This window comes from Ornithorhynchus anatinus, chromosome X2 (assembly GCF_004115215.2).
Source record: "Ornithorhynchus anatinus isolate Pmale09 chromosome X2, mOrnAna1.pri.v4, whole genome shotgun sequence".
NCBI lineage: Eukaryota > Metazoa > Chordata > Mammalia > Monotremata > Ornithorhynchidae > Ornithorhynchus > Ornithorhynchus anatinus.
Genome location: NC_041750.1, coordinates 24,010,593 through 24,030,113, shown reverse-complemented (window position 1 = coordinate 24,030,113; position 19,521 = coordinate 24,010,593). Strand labels below are relative to the sequence as shown.

Here is a 19,521-nt window from a genome sequence, read left to right as displayed (position 1 = left end):
CACTGGGGGAGATACCAGCTAATCGGGTTGGACACAGTCCCTGTCCCACATGGGGCTCACAGTCTTAATCCCCATTTAAAAGATGAGGTAACTGAGATGCAGAGAAGTGAAGTGAGTTGACCGAGGTCACACAGATAAGTGGCAGAGCTGGGATTTGAACCCCGATCCTTCCGACTCCCAGGCCGGTACTCCGTCCGCTAGACCACACCGTGTCTCAAAAGTACGGCGTCTCATACGCACTGTACGTAAGTGCTGGGGGTTGAGGGTGAGGCAAATATCAAATGCCCAATGATCACAATTCCGCGTGCATAGACAATACAGAAGGAGCGGGAGCTGAGGAAAAGCGGGCTTAACTGGGGAAGCCCTCCTGGAGGAGACGTGACCTTATTTGTTTTAGGCTGTCAAGTCATTTCCGACCCATAGCGACTCCATGGGCACGTCTCTCCCAGAACCCCACCTCCCCACCCCATCTGCCATCATTCTGGTAGGGTATCCACAGAGCTTTCTTGGTAAAAATACGGAAGTGGTTTACCACTGCCTTCTTCCACGCGGTAAACTGAAGTCCCCGCCCTCGATTGGCTCCTATGCCGCTGCTGCCCAGCACAGGGGAGTTTTGACTTGTAGCAGATTGCCTTCCACTCGCTAGCCACTGCCTCAGCCGGGAATGGAATGGGTATGCCTCCGCTTGACTCTCCCTCTCGTAGCCGAGACCGGTAGAGTACCGGAAAGTCTCCGGGTGCGGTCCTGAGAGGGAGTGACCTTACTACTTAGTTGCTATTACTACTGTGCTATCACTACAACTATTTCTGCAGCGTTTCCTCCAACATAAGGCGAGGAAGCAGAGGAGATGCGAGGGTTCACCAGGGAGGAAGCTGGGATCACTGTCAAAACCATCCCCTATCAAAAAGTAAAAGCACAGCGTTCACCAGAAAGGATCCCGGAGAGCATTATCCATGAATTCAAATGATTCCCAAATCCCTCACCGAGGTCAGTCTATCCACTCCTGAAATGCAGCTGCTTCTGGGCTGCAAAAACAGCAGCTGTTTAACCATGTACGGCAACATGACATAACAGTTCAAGACAAGAAGCAAAGATGAATTATGTTGATAAGCTGTTGAAGTGGCAACATTATTTGTGTCTTTTCTTTAAGCGATCCGTCTTGCGTTTTCCATTATCCACTCCTTTTAAATGATTCCACTGAAAAATGCAAAACAGCTCCATCCATTCATTTTCCTTAAGTTCCCTTAAAATAGAACATCAGAGCTGTAATTTGCTAATCATATTTTATCCCTCCTGACAATCATGGCAAAGAGCTTCGGTTTTGTCAGAGCTCTAAGCGTCTGCCTGGCTGCTATTATATGAAAAAGGTCTGTTTTGGCAAAGGGCGCGAATGCTGATCAAGTGTACTTCAAGACCATCTAGCCTTCAGAATCCCAGATTGGGAATGAAACTCCAGAACCCGTGTACTGGATGCTAACATACATCAGTTAGCCTTGAATAGCATCACTCAGAGACTTTATACTGGTAATGCAGAAGCTGCGTAGGTGTGTTAAAGCAAAGTTGAACAACAATTCATCCTCAGCCTTTTTTCTGGTGTTTGGGAAGTGCTTACTATGTGCCGGGCACTGCACTAAGCCAACCGGGATGGATACAGTCCGTGTCCCAGATGGGGCTCGCAGTCAAAATCCCCATTTTACGGATGAGGTGAATGAGGAACGGAAAAGTTAAATGACTGGCCCAAGGTCACACAGCAGACAAGTGGCAGAGCCGTTATTGCTAAATGCCGAATGAAAATGCTCTCGGTTCTGCCACTGTTTTTTAACTGAACATTTTGGCTAGGACACCCACGCTTTTGTGGAAGTTGGCCCCAATCCTGACTCCCACATGTACTCCATAACCTCTCCCCTCCCCTCCCAGCTGCCTCTGAACACTGGCACCGCTTCCGAGCCATGAAACTCAGCATCAGGAGCTGGGGCAGAGGGAGGCTGGGTGGCGAAAATAATACCAGACAGAAAGTGTCCAGTGCTGTAAGCAGAAGACTGGACGGGGGACAGAGAGCAGCTGGACATTCGTCTGGCCGATATTACCCTGGATGAACGTCCACTCCGGTTTGGGCCGGTGAAGGCTCGGCAGAGTTCTGGACCCCCAAATTAGGCTTGTGGCACGTTGTCCCTGGGATCGCAGTTTCCTGGTGCGGGCACATCTTCCACATCTTGAATTAATCTCTGTCTCTCTGCTCTCTGCCTCTCCCTCTCTCTTTGTCTCTCTCCCTCTCTGTTTCACCCTCTCTCTCTCCACATTGTTGCACTACATACTTACATGCCTTCTCAGATTCAGCCACACTGGTGGGTTTTTTTTTTTTTTTGTCAAACCTGACAGATAAAAGTGAGGAAATAGCCTTTGCTGCACCTGTTAATACGATGATAAGGATTTTACCTTTGATGTATTTCTGGTTCCTCACAATCAGTGAATAACTGCCGCTTTCCTCAGCCTTCTCCGTAGAATTTGATTATGGGGTTAACAGAACCTAAATGCATAGGGAAGAACAGAGACGCGAGAGAAAATATTTATGAAGAAAAAACATTTTAGACATAAATAGATTATATGTATGTATATGTGTATATATATATATATCTGACTTGTAATAGAACATTCCAACGAGCGCTTTGAGCTGCCACCTGGATGCATTGCTGAAACATTTTCACTTCCTCGTGCTCCTCTACTTTGGTGCCTACTATAAAAACAATAAAATATTAATAAAAAAGGAGCCTTCCCACTTGATTCAGCATGTTGTGACAAGTTGTATGGCATTAACAGCAATGCTGTGAAATTTAATTTGAGGCATATTTTTTACTGAACATAGACCCTCTTCATAATACACTCTAAATTCCAATTGGTTACTGTATCGCCATGTATCTCCTAGGATATTTGCTCTTTTCATTCTAACTTGGATGGAGATTGTTTTTCCTTTGATTTTCCCCCCACCATCAATCCTCTCCCTCTCCCTTCCCCGACTCAGAGGAATAAAAAACAAAACCTCTGGTTGGTTTGTTCTGAACTCCTCCGTTCGGGAACTCTGTGATAGAGAATGAAAAATCTTACAAGTATTAATAAAAACAATAATAACGATCACATTCATTAAGCACTTACTATGGGCCAAGCACTGTACTAAAAGCTGGAGTAGATATGAGAGTCAGATGAGATACGGTCCCTGTTTCACAGGGTCCTCACCCTCAAAGAGAGAAGGAAAACAGGTATTTTAGCCCCGTTTCACAGGTGAGGAAACCGAGGCGCAGACAGGGACTTATCCGAGGTCACACAACAGGCAACCGGCAGAGGCAGGACTAAAACCCAGGTTTCTTGACTCCCAGTCTTGAGCTCTTCCCCTTAGTTTACGTTCAGTCTTGGCAGAAACCAAAGGTAGAATTTTTGCCTCCCTTTTGTCCCGTGGCTGGCTGTGTCTGCTTTCCTCTTCCCAGTGCCAGTCTTGGAGTTAAGAGATTGTCATTTCCCCATCTCTCTGCCTCTACCTGTCTTCACAGGTGAGGGAGTTTAGGAAAGTGGATGAATTTCTGCCATAGGACTGACTAGACTTTTGGGATGACTGGAACATCCTGAGAAAGCCCCGATGCTGTGGTGAAAAGCCCGAGATTCCTGCCTTCAGCGCAGCCGTTTCCAACGTCACCTGCTTCCAAGACAAGGGCCAGATCTGTCCCGTGCTCACCTCTCTTCCAGATGACTTTCTGTAGCTGGACTCGGGGGTAAGGAGCTGGAGAGGTATGTACTCTGCCTCAGGATTGCATACTCTGGTCCAGGGCTCCCAACTCTGTTCCCAAATGCTTAGTGCTTCAGCGCTTAGAACAGTGTTTGGCACCAATTAAGCCCTTAACAAATACCATGTTTTAATTTTTTGAATTTTAGTGCAGTGCTGTACACACAGAATCACTTAATAAATACCACTGAGTGATTGATTGATTGGCTGATCAAACAATCTCCCTAAACGCAGACAATGAGACAAGTGAGGTTTCTCTGCCCTTTTGGATGGAAGATGTAATCATCACAGTGCTTCGCACTCAGTGGGAAGTAGCAAGGCCTCCTGGAAAAAGTGCGGGCTTGGGAGTCGGAGGCTCTGGGTTCTAATCCCAACTCCACCACCTACCTGCTGTGTGATCTAAGCGCTCAATAAATACTATCGAATGAATGAATGATCTTGGGCAAGTCACGTAACTTCTCTGTGCCTCAGTTCCCTCATCTGCAAAATGGGGATTCAACACCTGCTCTCCCTCCTACTTACTCTCTGAGCCCCATGTGGGTCCTGATTACCCTGCATCTACCTCAGCCCTTAGTACAGTGCTTGGCACCTAGTAAGTATAGAACAAATTCCACAATTATTATTATTAATAGACATTAAATGAATACCGCGGATCCACCTTCTCCCTCCCAATCAATCAGTGAAATTTATTGAGTGCCGAATATGTGCAGGGCTCTGTACCGAGTGCTTGGGAGAGTACAATAGTTAGTAGACATTATTCCTGCCCCCCTGGAGCTCTGCTACCTATCCACTCTCTTTTCCCATTACACTCCAGCTCGCACCCTTCGGTCCTCTCCAGACAACCTAATCACTGTGCCTCATTCTTGTCTCTCTTGCTACTGACCTCTTGTTCATACTCTTCCTCCTACCTGGAGCTTGCTCACCCTTCCCATCTGGCAGATCATGCTTTCCCATCTTCAAAGCCCTTCTGAAATGATAGCTTCTCCAGGAAATCTCCCTGGGTCAATCTCTCATCTCCCCACTCCATTTCCCAGGAGGATAACCAGGACACGTCTGCTCACCCTAAGAATCTGGTTACTCACGCTCCTTCTTGGCGCTTATCTACATATCTCTATACTCCCCTACTTATTCCTCCCTGTCTTCCCCACCGCTAAACTGTAAGCTCCCCGAGAGAGGGGATTGTGTCCAATAATTCTGTTGTCCTCTCCCAAGCACCTAGTCCAGTGTTCTGCATATGCGAAACACTCGATCAACCTAACAGATTGATGCCAGCTCCCTGAGGAAAGGGCCTTGAGGTCTGCTTTCCAGGGACTATCGCTCTAGGAATTCCTATTCGGTGAATCAGTGAAATCATCAGGGACTGGAGGATTGACTCTTTTTCAGCTTCTTCTGGCCGGTTCCCAGAGTGGCCACTTTCCCCGACTCCTCCCCCAGCCCGATGCCTTCTTGAGCCACCGCTTTCGCCCGGACGGTCTGGAACACCTCCAGAACTCCAGGATCCCGAAGTAAGTGGCTTGACTGCCCTGGGAACCATATTCAAGAGCTCCACAATCTTCATCCACCACCTGATCGGTGTTATATGTGCCCCTTTGGGTTGTGTCTGTATATTGCTGTGTCGTAGTCTCCCAAGCACTTAGTAATAATAATTATGGGATTTGTTAAGTGCTTACTATGTGCCAGGCACTCTTTTAAGCACTGCAGTGGATACAAGATAATTGGGTTGGACGCAGTCCCCGTCCCACATCGGGCTCACAACCTTACTCCCCATTGTACAGATGAGGAAACTGAGGCACAGAGGAGTTAAATGATTTGCCCAAGGTCGCACATCAGATAAGTAGCAGAGCCAGGATTAGAACCCATGGCCTTCTGACTCCCAGGTCCGGGGTCTATCCACTAGGCCATGCTGCTTCTCTGCAGTGCTGTGCACCCAGTAAGCGCTTAATAAATACAATTTACCTACTGAGCAACTGACTGGCGTTTCGTTTTCCTTCCCCCAGCCCACGTGCACGTCTCAAACCCGGCACTCGGCACTGCACGATGGCCGTTCCTTCCTTCCTCCTTCTTAATGGGCTTCTCTTTCCTTGGTTTTTAAGTGACCTCGGCATTGATTATCGCTACGGATATCTGAGAAGAAAGGATGCAGATGAAAGACGGTCTCGGAAGGGGTTACAGTAGGAGAACAGGCCCTGGAGAATCGAAATCATCGAAAACAAAGACTCAAGATACAGCTTAAAGAGCTTCATCATTATTAATTTAGGAAGCTAAAGAGGGTCGAAGACAACATGAAAAGGGCAGTAGAGAAATCACAATGAAAGGAACCGAAATGCACAACGGTAAAAATATCTGCAAAACAAGCAGAATGTCGACACTCTCCACAGTGTCACTGTTGTGTCAATATTCTCTTCCTTCTTCCCGTTCAACAGGCAGGATCCAAAGTTATTAGTGCCACAGTCTCAGCTGTCAACTAGCTAGCTCTTAGTCAAAAATCTCTTCTCCAGACCCGAGAAAGAGTGTGAACCAGTGGAAAGAGCACAGGCCCGAAAGTGAGAGGACCTGGGTTCTAATCCCCGCTCTGCCGCTTACCTGCTGTGTGACCGCGAGCAACTCGCTTACCTTCTCTGCCTCAGTTCCCTCATCTGCAGAATTGGGATTCAATACCTATCCTCCCTCCTACTTAGGCTGTGAGCCCCATATGGAACCTTGCATGTCCCCCAGTGCTTAGAACAGTGCTTAAAGGACTTAACAAATACTATCATCATTATTAGTAATAATGATGATAATGAGTTCTTCTCGCCCTTTAGTCCTCTGGAAGAGAGATGAGGCAAAATGGGGAATCCTTGTCCCCGGCTCCACCTCTTGACTGCTGGGCGACCTCGGACAAGTCGCATCACTTCCCTGGCCTCTGTTTCCTCATCTGTAAAATGGGAATAAAGTACTGGGTCTCCACCCCCCCCCCCCTCGTAGAATGAGTTCCCAATGGGACCGGAACTGGTGCTGATCTGATCGTATTGTATATACCCCAGGATTTAGCACAATGCTTGACACATAGTAGGTGCTTAGCAAATACTTCACGGGATTTAGAGGCCAATCCAGGCCTAGCCCATGAGTGAGTTAAACTGTTTAAGGTTGCCAGAGATGTGGGAGGAGGGAGGCTGCGGGGTGGGGATCAGGCAGGGGGCACGACCACCAAAGGGCCCTGCGACAAACAAGGCCCCCTTGGAGTTGGCATCTGTGGTACGGGCTGTTTTTCCTCCCTTTTGACTTATAAAGATGTTATCTCTCCCTTCCTCCCTCCTCTCTTCCTCCCCTCCCTCTCTCCTTCCCTCCCTCTCTCTTACTTTCTCTCCTCTCTCTGTCTCTCTCTTTTACTCTGTCACTCTCTCTTTGTCTATCTCTTACGCTCTCTCTGTCTCCACGTTTCTCTCTCGGGCTTTCTGCCTCTCCGAACCGGGAGGAAGGAGTGCCTTCCTCTATCTCCTGTCCCTCGGCCCTCCTGAAATCCTCTCCAGCAGCCTGCCCTCCTGGGAAACCGCCTTCTGAATCCTCTCTCTGTCTCCCGCATTTTAATCAAAGGCCTCCCAACACAGCTTACAGGTTGTCATTATGGTGATAAGATGTAAAATGACCACTGGATTGTTTTCTTTCCTCTAAGACGGCAGCCTGGTGTTCTGCATTGTCAGCTCATTAGGGGTATGTCACTGAAAAATGCAAAATAGGCCAACTCCAGCATTATCAGCCTCTTCCAATTCCCGAGGCTGGAGCCGGCTGCTAATCTTACTGCCTCACTCCGGCTAGCTGGGGGGGCCGGGGGACTGGGGGTGGTCTCTGGCTGAAGTGGCTGTTGAACAGAAAAACCCAGGCGCGTTTTGGCCGAAGGCACGTTCGCTGTCAGAGGAATGCACTTCAATTTCAGCCCCGAGCTGGAAGGGGAGACCTCTGGGCCCCTCTTCGCTGTCAGAGAACCTCCCGGGCAGTCAGAACCACTTGACCGATCTGCCCGTCAGGGGTGGGGCAGACGTCTACCCGGTAGCAGGGGCTGGCACGCCGCTAACACCTCGGCAGCGGGGCGGAAGGCGGCGAGAATGCGCCGAGGCCCACGGTGTCCCGGAGGTGTTCTCGGGCGAGGTTCGGCTCCCAGGAGCCCTCACTTCGGATGTGCTGGCCCCACTAGTGAGGCTTTCCTCACTTGCCGAGGCCTCGCGGCTGCAAAATCAGGATGACGGGTTAGAATCCGGGTCCCTCGTAAACCCGGAGGGCAGGGCATTGAACTAGAGGTCTTGTTAAGTGGGTCGAAACCACTGCCCTTTCTGTGCCTCAGTTTCTCCACCCGTAGAACCGGGGTGGAATTCGTAGTCCTGTAGTTCCCCAGCTTGACTGCGTGGAAGGCTAACCGTCTGCCAAGGGCATAAGCTCTCAGAGAAAAGTCAGACCGTGGGTAAAGAGGTTTAGCCCATCCCATCAGCCGAGCTCCCGGGAAGCTGACTACAACATACGGGAAGCCTTTTACTCTTTGGACGTTTCTCACCTTGAACATTCTCCGGAGCCGATGGAGATGAATACGGGACTCAGCACGTGCTGTTAGGTGAATTTGATATCGTTAACAGTAATCGACGAACTGCTATCTGAATTATTATTGAATTTATCAGCCCCACCTAGTTAGGGTGGCCTAGGGGAAAGAACACGGGCCTAGAACTCTAATCCTGGCTCAGCCACATGCCTGCTGTGTGACCTTGGGCAAGTCACTTAACCTCTCTGTGCCTCGGTTACCTCAACTGAAAAGCGGAGATTATATCTTCCTTTCTCTGACATAGACTGTGAGTCCCATGTGGGAGGGGGACTGTGTGAAACCTTATTATCTTATCCTGTCCATTGCCAGGAGAAAACAGGAACGATAATAATAATTACGGTATACGTTAAGCGCTTACTATATGCTAAGCACTGGGATAGATACAAGGTCATCAGGTTGGCTGTTCTAAATGGGTCCCAACACAAGGGACTCAGTTGGGGATTCTTCTTTCTAGCTTTCTGAGCCACCAACTTCCACTTCATAACAACGGTAATAATCATATTTGTTTAGCTGTTACTGTGTGCCAAGAACTCTACTAAGCGTTGGGGTAGGTACGAGATAATCACACCCCTCGTAGGAGGGAGAACAGGTGTTGAATTCCCCATTTTGCAGATGAGGGAACCGAGGCACAAAGAAATGAAATGACTTGTCTACGGTCATCCAGCAGGTGCGTGGCAGAGTCGGGATTTAGAATCTCAGGCCTGTGGTCTTCCCACTGGGCTGCCACTTCCCTTCGGGATTCTACATCAGCTCCTCACTTGGGTACTCACTGCCCCCCGCCCCCCCCCCCCGGCCCCGAAGCACATGAATGCACATCATTCTAGTCTATTACTTCTTCCTATCTGGGATCTACTTTAACATCTGTCTCTTCTGTTAGATCGTGAAATCCTTGAGAGTTGGGATAGTGTCTATGAACTCTTTCACACTCCCCCATGCATTCAGTGTAGGTCTGGGCACATAGCAGGTGCTCAGTAATAATAATAATAATGTTGGTATTTGTTAAGCGCTTACGATGCGCAGAGCACTGTTCTAAGTGCTGGGGTAGACACAGGGGAATCAGGTTGTCCCACGTGGGGCTCACAGTCTTAATCCCCATTTTACAGGAGAGGTAACTGAGGCACAGAGAAGTGAGGTGACTTGCCCACAGTCACACAGCTGACAAGTGGCAGATCTGGGATTCGAACTCATGACCTCTGACTCCTAAGCCCGTGCTCTTTCCACTGAGCCACGCTGCTTCTAAATACGAGCGATGGATTGATTCTAAGGATGAGCCTGCTTTAATCAAAACGAACTGCCCCGCCTCTAGGAGAGCAAAAATCGTCATCGTCATCATCGGTGTCAGTAGGAAGCAGCCTCCTCTCTTCCTCAGTGCCAACATTCACTGGGAAGCTAAGAGTCCAGAGTTTTATTGCCGGTTCTGCCCCTGGCTATCCCGGACGTCATTTATAAGTCTCCTTTCCGCCTGGTCTCTCCGTGGGATGGGCCATTATGTGATGTCTAGAGGTCGGAATCACTTGGAGCAATCAGTAGTGGGGGTGGGATGGGCAGGAGGGAGCAAATTGGACTCCGGAAGGAAAAGGGCTTTGAAGTCCTCAGAGGAATAAATACGAGACACTGGGATTAGGACTGTAAATTGTCTGTCATTAAAATCGTTCCCCGCCCCCTGACAGTGAGGGTCTCTCTCCATGTGGGCTCCTTCCATCATCCCCACTTTGCTTCCAGAGTTCAAAGGAGGGTCTGAGTGGGAGATGGTGCAGGAGATGATGCAGGCCTTGGTGATTAAAAGGCCAGTGAAAGGCAGAAGCCCTCCTCTTTGAGAAGGTCCCGGCCAGAAGCGGAATGTGTCGGCATCGTAAGCAGGGATTTCTATGGAGGAAGACCAAAAAGGTACCAGCTCACCCTCTCTCCATGCTAACCAAGTGCAAACTCCAGCTGGTAATTTTCCCCCGAAGTCAAATCTCCTCCAAGAGGCCTTTCCCTGACTGAGCCCTCCTTTCCTCTTTTCCCACTCCCTTCTGCGTCACCCTTACCTGCTCCGTTTATTCATCCCCCCTCCCAGCCCCGCAGCACCTATGTCCATATATATATTAATATTAATGATTATATCGACGTCCGTCTCCTCCTCTAGCCTGTAAGCTCGTTGCGAGCCGAGAATTTGTCGGTTTACCGTTATTCATACCGTACTCTTCCAAGTGCTTAGTACAGTGCTCTGCACATAGTAAACATTCAATAAATACAATTGAATGAATGAATGAATGAATGAATGAATGATGTGAGTCTGAGATCCCCCTTAGTTATCGAGGGCCGTTTACCTGGAGCCCATGGAGGATCTGAGGACTCTCCCCTCCTTCGAGACAACTTTCTTCTTATCGTTTAGTGCTTACCGTGTGCAAAGCACTGTACTAAGTGCTGGGGTAGATACGAGATCATCAGGGCCCACGCGGGGTTCAACATTTAAGACGGAGGGAGGACAGGTTCTGAATCCCCATTTTGCACCTGAGGGAGCTGAGCCACAGAGATGTTAAGTGACTTGCATAAGGTCACGCAGCGGACAAGTGGCAGAGCCTGGGTTAGAACCTCTGACTCCCAGACCAGAGCTCTTTCCACTAGACCTTGCTCCCTCTCTATTTACATGTCAGAACAGCATTCTGCCCATCTTCAAAGCCTACCGAAATCGCATCTCCTCCAGCAAACCTCCCCAGACTAAGCTCTCATCCTCCCACCCTCTTTTCCCTTCCTACCCAATTCCCAGCACTAAGGTACTCTCACAGCATTTCCATAAAAACACTTATTTTCAGTTGTTTCCCCTACCTGTAGTTATTTCAGTGTCTGCCTTCCCCATTAATCTTTAAAATCCTGAAAGATTTAGTAAAATGGTCAGCACATACTAAGCGCTCACCCATGCCACAATTAGAAGTGGTGATAGCATTTATTAAATCTGTTGCCGATTTGTACACCCCAAGCGTTTAGTACAGTGCTCTGCACATAGTAAGCGCTCAATAAATGCTATTGAATGAAATGCCTATGGAGAAGCAGCGTGGCTCAGTGGAAAGAGCCTGGGCTCCGGAGTCAGAGGTCGTGAGTTCGACTCTCGGCTCTGCCACTTGTCAGCTGTGGGACTGTGGGCGAGTCACTTGATTTCTCTGTGTCTCAGTTCCCTCATCTGTAAAATGGGGATTAAAACCGTGCGGGCCCCACGTGGGGCAACCTGATGACCCTGTATCTCCCCCAGCGCTTAGAACAGTGCTCGGCCCCTAGTAAGCGCTTAACAAATACCAGCATTATTACTGTGTGCAGAACACCGTACTGAGCACTGGGAAAGAGTACACAGATGGGGGTTGTTTATTATTATTATTATTCCGTAGACTGTGAACGGAAAACCTGCCTTGTCTTCCCTCCTCCTTAAGAAATACTCAGCAAAATAAGGCAAGACACTGCTCTTTCCCGCGGGTATCAGTGATCCATAACTCAGGCACGCAAGAAAGCATTCTGCTTGGGGATGAGAGTAACGTAGAGTCTGGATCCCTCACTCTCACCACCTCGGAGAGGAGGGAGTGGAACATATTTCTTCCAGGGTATTATCTCAGTAAAGCAGCTTCCTTTGGAAACTTGATGAGCCAGCTGGAGAGCGGGTAAGAGGAGGACAGAAAAGCTGTAAGGAGGAAAGAGATTTATTTCTGTAAGTTCTTCCCCACGCACCATCTCCCCCACCCCCATTCTCAAGGCCCCACGCTGGCTCCGACCACATAAAGGGCAGGTGAAAGAGAACCCCGGGGATTTCTTTTCTGTTTATCAAGCTGTCCGAGCCTCGTGAATCCGGCTTCTCTGACTCCTGCGAAGAATGATCACCGCAGAAAGAAATGTCGTGTTCTATCTCCCGCATCTTTAAATGTTTCTGATTAGTCTTTCCAAGGGATCATTTCCTGGGTTTGCGTTTTCTCTTTCTTCTCTTGACGTTCTTTGTTCTCTCTTCTTAAAAATAATATGCCGTCACTCCGAACACTGATAATTAGGCTGTAACGTTCAGTTGCAGCGAAAACAAACTGGATATGTAAAACAGATGCTCTCCAGAGCAATGATCAAAAACAACGAAATCAAAAAGTGCTTTTAGGAGACATGGCAGAGGGGAAAGAGAGCCAACACGTACTCACCGCACACAGATGACCTTAAAACAACCGCAAAATGCTTTCATTCCTGAGGCCTCTGGAGATTATATGATGCTATCGATGCCTGTTTACTTGTTTTGATGTCTGTCTCCCCTCATCTAGACTGTAAGCCCGTTGTGGGCGGGGAATGTCACTCTTTACTGCTGAATTGAACTTTCCAAACTCTTAGTACAGTGCTGTGCACACGGTAAGTGCTCAATGAATATGAATGAATGAATGAAGTTCTAATGAAGTTAGGAGAAGCAGCGTGGCTCAGTGGAAAGAGCACGGGCTTGGGAGTCAGAGGTCATGAGTTCGAATCCCGGCCCTGCCACTTGTCAGCTGTGTGACTGTGGGCAAGTCACTTCACTTCTCTGGGCCTCAGTTACCTCATCTGTAAAATGGGGATTAACTGTGAGCCTCACGTGGGACGACCTGATTACCCTGTATCTACCCCAGCGCTTAGAACAGTGCTCGGGACATAGTAAGCGCTTAACAAATACCAACATTTAATATGCTGGATGGTGGGGGTAGGAGACTTCAGAAGGTTTTCTGAGGGTGAAAGAGAGGGAAAGGGGGCTAAATTAATCAATCAGTTCAATATATTGAGCACTTACTGGGTGCGGAGCACTGTACCATGGAAATAGGGATGAGAAACAGTGTGGCCTAGTGGACAGAGCACAAGCCTGGGAGTCAGAAGGATCTGGCTTCTACTCATGGCTCAGCCACATGACTGCTGTGTGACCTTGGGTTGTCACTTAACGGCTCTGTGCCTCAGTTACCTCATCTGTAAAATTGGAATTCCGAGCAAATTGGGTTGGACATAGTCCCCGTCCCATGTGGGGTTCACAGTCTCAATCCCCATTTTACGGGTGAGGTAACTGAGGCCCAGAGAAGCGAGGTGACTTAATCAAAGTCACCCAGCAGACAAGTGGTGGAGCTGGGATTAGAACCCATGACTTATGACTTAGCCTCATTTGCCACCTGAATACTGTCTGTCTCCCCAACTAGACCATGCTCCTTGAGGGCAGGGATTGATTTTTAAGCTCTACTGAATTCTAGGGCAGGAACTGTGTCCACTAACTCTATTGTACTTCCTCAAGGGCTTAAAGCAGTGCTTTGCCTACAGCATGTGCTCAGTAACTACTACTGATGGATTGAATTGTCGATGGCCATGAAGATCTCAACTCCCCGGTTCTAGTAGAAGCAGTGTGGCCTAAGGGAAAGAGCACAGGCCTGGGCCTCAGATGAGTTAGTTTCTAATCCCCGCTCTGCCACTTGCCTGCTGTTTGACTTCGGAAAAGTCATATAACTTCTCAATGTCTCAGTTTCCTCAGTCCTCCCTCCCCACTTAGACTCTGAGCCCCAGTGCCACAGAAATCGTGTCCTATTTAATCATCCGGAATCTATCTGCCTCACTGCTTGGTGCACAGCAGGCACTTAACAAATACCATCATTATTATTTGTCTACCCCTTTAGCTCCTCCATTAATCTGTTGTGGCGCCATCCCTCTACCATCCCACATTTACCTCCGATTTTGGTGGCTAACCGGGATTTGCCCAGGGACTCTGGGATGGATTTGGTGATGAGAGTCAGACTCTCTCTCACTCCATCGTGGCCCTTCACCTCTCTCTGAACGTCCGCCCCCTCTCCAGTCTGATCACAGCATTTTTTTTTTGACTCATTAGTGGTTGGTCACCTTTAGACCTGACTGCTCCTGAAGAAAGAAAGAAGGAAAAAGACAAAGGAAGGAAGGAGAAGAAGGAAGCAGAGGGAGGAGAGGAAGGAGAGGGAAGCTGGGATAATAAATATCCACGCTGCGGTCTGGAGCTGCGATCTCTCCACCGATCAAGTGTCCTGGTGCAAGTGGGGTGAAGGATCGAAGCCGTGTCCTTAGCCAAATCAGTAGCAACAATTTCAGGGGCAGGGACAAGTTTGGTGAGTAAGGACAAGGCGTATAGTCCGATGCTTTGTTCCATAGCTTCGCCAGTTTCTGAGCGTCTTGACTCGAGATAAACTCTTACTACACCCTCATCTTCTTCCGTCGATATAGCTGCTTAATCTCCTGACAGATAAAGAACCTTTCAAAGTATTTACTCCATTTGGAGCTGGTTTCTTTTTTTTTTTTTCAATGTTGATTTTCTATAATACAGATGTTTTTGTGTATAATGTATTCTACAGTATGTCCTCTGTCAGCTCAGTTAAGAAGACAAACAGCAGCTCTGTCTTGAAAACAGGCCCTCTCTATAAACTAGCTGACATAAGCTAAATTGAGCTTCACCCTGTATAAAGATTTTAATAAACAAACTGAGCTGGTCAGCATATTGCTCTACCTTATTTACACATTTCACATGGCTTGCTACCGTGCTTCACAGCTCGACAGCTTTTGCATACGCACATTCACGCAAACGTACACACAGAAACAGACATACACACACACACATACACACAAACTGGTTCCGGATTAGCGGTATTTAATAAGTCTGGAAGGAAAAATGAACAGTGAAAATTGTGGGTCGCTACGGTACTGGGTTTTTGCCAGAGATGTCTTGGGAGAATTTGGCAGCTAAAGTGGATACAATAATAATTGCAATATTTGTTAAGTTCTTACTATGGGCCAAGCACCATCCTAAGTGCTGAGAAGCAACACGGCCTAGTGGAAAGAGTCTGGGCCTGGGAGTCAGAGGACCTGGGTTCTAACGGCTCAGTGGAAAGAGCCTGGGCTTCGGAGTCAGAGGTGATGGGTTCGACTCCCGGCTCTGCCACTTGTCAGCTGTGTGACTGTGGGCGAGTCACTTCACTTCTCTGGGCCTCAGTAACCTCATCTATAAAATGGGGATTAACTGTGAGCCTCACATGGGACAACCTGATTACCCTGTATCTCCCCCAGCGCTTAGAACAGTGCTCTGCACATAGTAAGCGCTTAACAAATACCAACATTATTATTAATCCTAGCTCCACTCCTTTTTTAATGGTATTTTTAAGCGCTTATGATGTGTCAAACACCTTCTAAGCTCTGGGGTAGGTACAGGTTAATTGGACACAGTTCCTGTCTGTATGGACCTCACAGTCTAAGTAGGAGGGAGAACAGATATTTAATCCCCACTTTACAGTTGAGAAAACTGAGGATCAGAGAAGTTGTGACTTGCCCAAGGTCACACAGCAAACAATTGGCAGAGCAGCGATTAGAAGCCGTGTCCTTCTGCTGCCCAGGCCCGGGCTCCGTGCAGAATCTTCCTGAGGCAGGGGATGCCTTCATGAACAAAGCCCGCCTCTGTGCTCTGGACCCAGACCTTGACTTCCAGGTCACCGGGTATCACGCACCCAGAGAAATTCTGGAGGAAGGGGCTGTGTTGACTTTACCGACGCGGTGTGAGTCAGGCTGCCTCTGAGCTCTGCACGGCTTTTCTGGGGAATCAGAAAAAGGAGGCCAATAGTGATAATAAATCTCCTTCCCTGATGGGGAGGACCATTCTGGCGTGGAACCCGAGAGCTGGGCTCTTCCGGACGCCCCCAAGTGCTCACAATGCAGCCCATTGATGAACCGTTCCCCAGCCGTTCAGATACGGCAGCAGTTCCTTTCGACAGAAATTCCGGCCCTCCAAGCCCTCGTGTCACTGGATGGGAGATATGCTTGGGAAAGTGTTTCTATAGTGGCAGGATTAAGGTCCAAGCCATCGTAACCACCCTGTCGTCCTCCATCCCCGCCCCCAACCTCACCCCTGGCATCTTATTCCGCCTTTGGACAAATGGGAAACTAAAAGTTCTTGGTTGGTTGAATTTCAGCTCTCCCTCCAGAGACTTATTCAATTCAATTCAATCATATTTACTGAGTGCTTACTGTGTGCCGAACACTGTACTGAGCTCTTGGGAGAGTACAATATAACAATAAACAGACACCTTTCCTGCCATCCCTGAGGTGGATGGACCGCCCCAGGTCCAGACTCAGGTGGTCTTAAAATACCGATGTGGAGCAGAACTATTAATTTTAAACCTGAATGTGAGATTTGAGGAAAAAAAAAACTGGGATTTTCCCTCCTTTTGGGTGAGCCCAGGAGCCAGGAATGTTGTAAAAAGTGGGAAGGAGAGAGGAAGGAGGTCTAAGTTGAGGGCCCAGAGATTCACATTCCCAGTCTGGGCACACACTGGTACATCCTGGGAGATTTCCAGGTGAAATTTTCCTGGGTCACCATCTTTGATTTTATCAGGGAGAGGTTCACTGAAGTCTAGGATGAAGGTGCCCTGGACCGTTGTCCTGGGGGCGACCATTTAATGTGCCTTTAATACATAAAATCCTAGATAATAATAATGTTGGTATTTGTTAAGCACTTACTAGGTGCTGAGCACTGTTTTAAGCGCTGGGGTGGATACAGGATAATCAGGTTGTCCCATGTGAGGCTCACAGTCTTAATCCCCATTTTACAGATGAAGTAACGGGCACTGAGAAGTGAAGTGACTTGCCCAAAGTCACACAGCTGACAGGCGGTGGATGGTGATACCTTGTTCAGTGAGCCCTCACTGCGGGAATCGAGCAGCGTCGTTCGGTCTCATATGGCAAGAAACTCTCGTTGGTTAAGAGAATAACCAGAACGATAGATTCTTCTACCTCCTGTGGGACAGGAAAGATGGCAGAGCTGGGAATTTGGGGCATCTATTTGTGGAATTTGTTAAGGGCCACGCACTGAACTAAGTGCTTTGGTAGATTCAATGTAATCTGATCAGGCACAGTCTCTGTCCCACATGAGGTTCACAGTGTAAAAAGGAAAGAGACGGGTATGTAATATCCACTTTACTAAAGAAGAAACTGAGGCATGGAAAGTTAACCGACTGGCCGAACGTCACACAGCAGTCAAGTGGCAGAGCCAGGCTTAGAACTCAAATCATCTACCTCCCAAGCCTGGGCTCTTTCCTCTAGGCGATCCCCTTCCCGAGTGACCGAATGAAGAAAGCAGTGACTGTCTCCAGAATCATACACTCGACAATGGGATGTCGTCAAACTGATTTGTCATTAGTTGTCATGGTTTGAGGAGACGGAAGTCAATAGTGACACCTGATTAGGCCCCCGAGTTCTGTAAAGCGAACGCCAATCTCCCATTTTGAGGCCCGCAGTGCTTCGATTGTGATAATGACACAGCTCCAGGCAGTTCCATCCTCTGAGCAGAACACCACTGATCGATCGGGGCCTGAGGATCGGGGTGACCGAGGCAGGGGGATGGTCACAGATCCGACACAGAGCTCTCAGGAGCCACCATCATCTCCTGGAAAGTCAGATGAGTTCCGTCCCGGCTCCGACGAAAACTCACTAGATTAAGAAAGTGTTTTCCATTAGAGGAGATGGGGCCTGGGAGGCCAGTGTCTTAGGTTCACTTTTAAAGACAGAGAGATAAATGCAGGATCTTCCCAGCCCCAAGCTCAGGACGGACATTCTGCTAGTTCAACGAGCAGACGGAGCTACTGTTTCTTCTTTCACTCGACCGGGGGAAGGGGTGGTAGATAGTCTTTCCTAAAGATCGGAGGATGGCAGTGATTTAACGAGAATCCCGTGCTAGCAAAGCAGGGTGCGTATGTGTGTTTGTGTGCGTGTGCAAGGAAGAGGGACCAAGTATCTGACATTTCAGATATACAGGTGTGTAGTGTGTGAGTGGTGTGGCGTGCGTTTAAGGGATAGGCATCAGGTATCTGACATTTCAGATCCACAGGTCGCTCATCCTTTTCAGATGCCTGCTCTAAAGTTTGTGGCAGCTGGATCCTAGCTGTCTGCTTCTCAAAACAATATGGCATCGCTTGACTTTTGTTTTGTTTTTTGTTCTTTGGTTTTTTGCTTTTAATGAATCCCCTGACTGAATCCAGAAAGGGTGTTCTTTCCTCTTCTTTTCTTCCATGATATTTGTGACGAGGGAGAGGTTGGCAGCCTGGGAATTTATTAGGTCTTAATTTATAAAATTAGTTCTGGTCCCCTTTATCGTTGTAATTTAATACCCGTAATGATTTTCTGACACATGTGTTTTAGAAGTAAGATCAACCTCCGACTCATTTTTCATTTCGTTTCAGCCGAAGTCCATTATGCCGGACTCCACTAATTCTCGCGGGTGATTCCAGGAGGGGTTGACTTCACCGCTGCTGGATCAGGAAAGGGATTGGCTCTCGACGAGGCTTCGGGAGACACGAGGAGACAGGAGAGAAAACACTACCAGGAGACAGTGAAAACAGGAAACGTGACAACCCAAAGAGGGACCGCCTTTCTGTGAGACCAAGTGTTGCCTAGTGGAAACAGCCAGGGGCTGGGAGTCAGAGGATGTGGGTTTTAATCCGGGCTCCGCCACTTATCAGCTGTGTGACTTTGGGCAAGTCACTTAGCTTCTCTGTGTCTTAGTTACCTCATCTGTAAAATGGGGATTAAGTCTGTGAGCCCCACGGGGGACAACCCGATTGACCTCGAATCTACCCCAGCGCTTAGAACAACGTAAGCGCTTAACAAATACCATCTTTTTTTTTTTTTCCATCTTTCAAAAGCTGCTCCTCCAGTACCACCTAAGGAAGATGCTACAACAGGTCGACTGCTTTGTCTTGCGTACTCCTTCATCTCATTGGAGGTTGATGTGATCAACACAGACTTTCTGTCCCTCCGTCCCTTTTTCTCTTCCTGACTCTCTCTCTCTCTCGCTGTCTCCTTTCCTCTTTCTTTTTCTTTTCCTCCCTCTCCTTTTCTGCCTCCATTCTCTCTCCGTCTCCATTCTTTTCTTTTAATGGTATTCATTAAGCACTTACTATGTGCCAAGCACTGTTTTAAGCAGTGAGGTAAGTAGATACAAGTTAATCAGGTAGGACACAGTCCCTGTCCCACATGGGACTCACAGTCTAAATAGGAGGGAGAACAAGTATTGAATTCTCATTTTGCAGTTGAGGAAATGGAAGTAGAGAGAAGTGGGGCGACTTGCCCAAGGTCACATAGCAGTCTTGTGGTGGAGTCGGTATTAGAACTCAGGTCCTCTGGCTCCCAGACCTGTGCTTATTCACTAGGCCAGGCTGCTTCCCTT

At 48.2% G+C, this 19,521-nt stretch overlaps 1 long non-coding RNA gene and 1 other non-coding gene across 2 annotated transcripts; one reads left to right on the top strand and one right to left on the bottom strand.

The window, feature by feature from the left end:
- Positions 1–616: 616 nt before the first annotated feature.
- Positions 617–754, bottom strand: LOC114807543. Its single transcript, XR_003755602.1, has one exon. It is a non-coding gene; the product is annotated as a small nucleolar RNA SNORA7 (small nucleolar RNA).
- Positions 755–3,543: 2,789 nt separating this feature from the next.
- On the top strand, positions 3,544–6,145 carry LOC103170054. Its single transcript, XR_485943.3, has 3 exons — positions 3,544–3,777; positions 5,156–5,277; positions 5,866–6,145. It is a non-coding gene; the product is annotated as an uncharacterized LOC103170054 (long non-coding RNA).
- Positions 6,146–19,521: the final 13,376 nt, after the last annotated feature.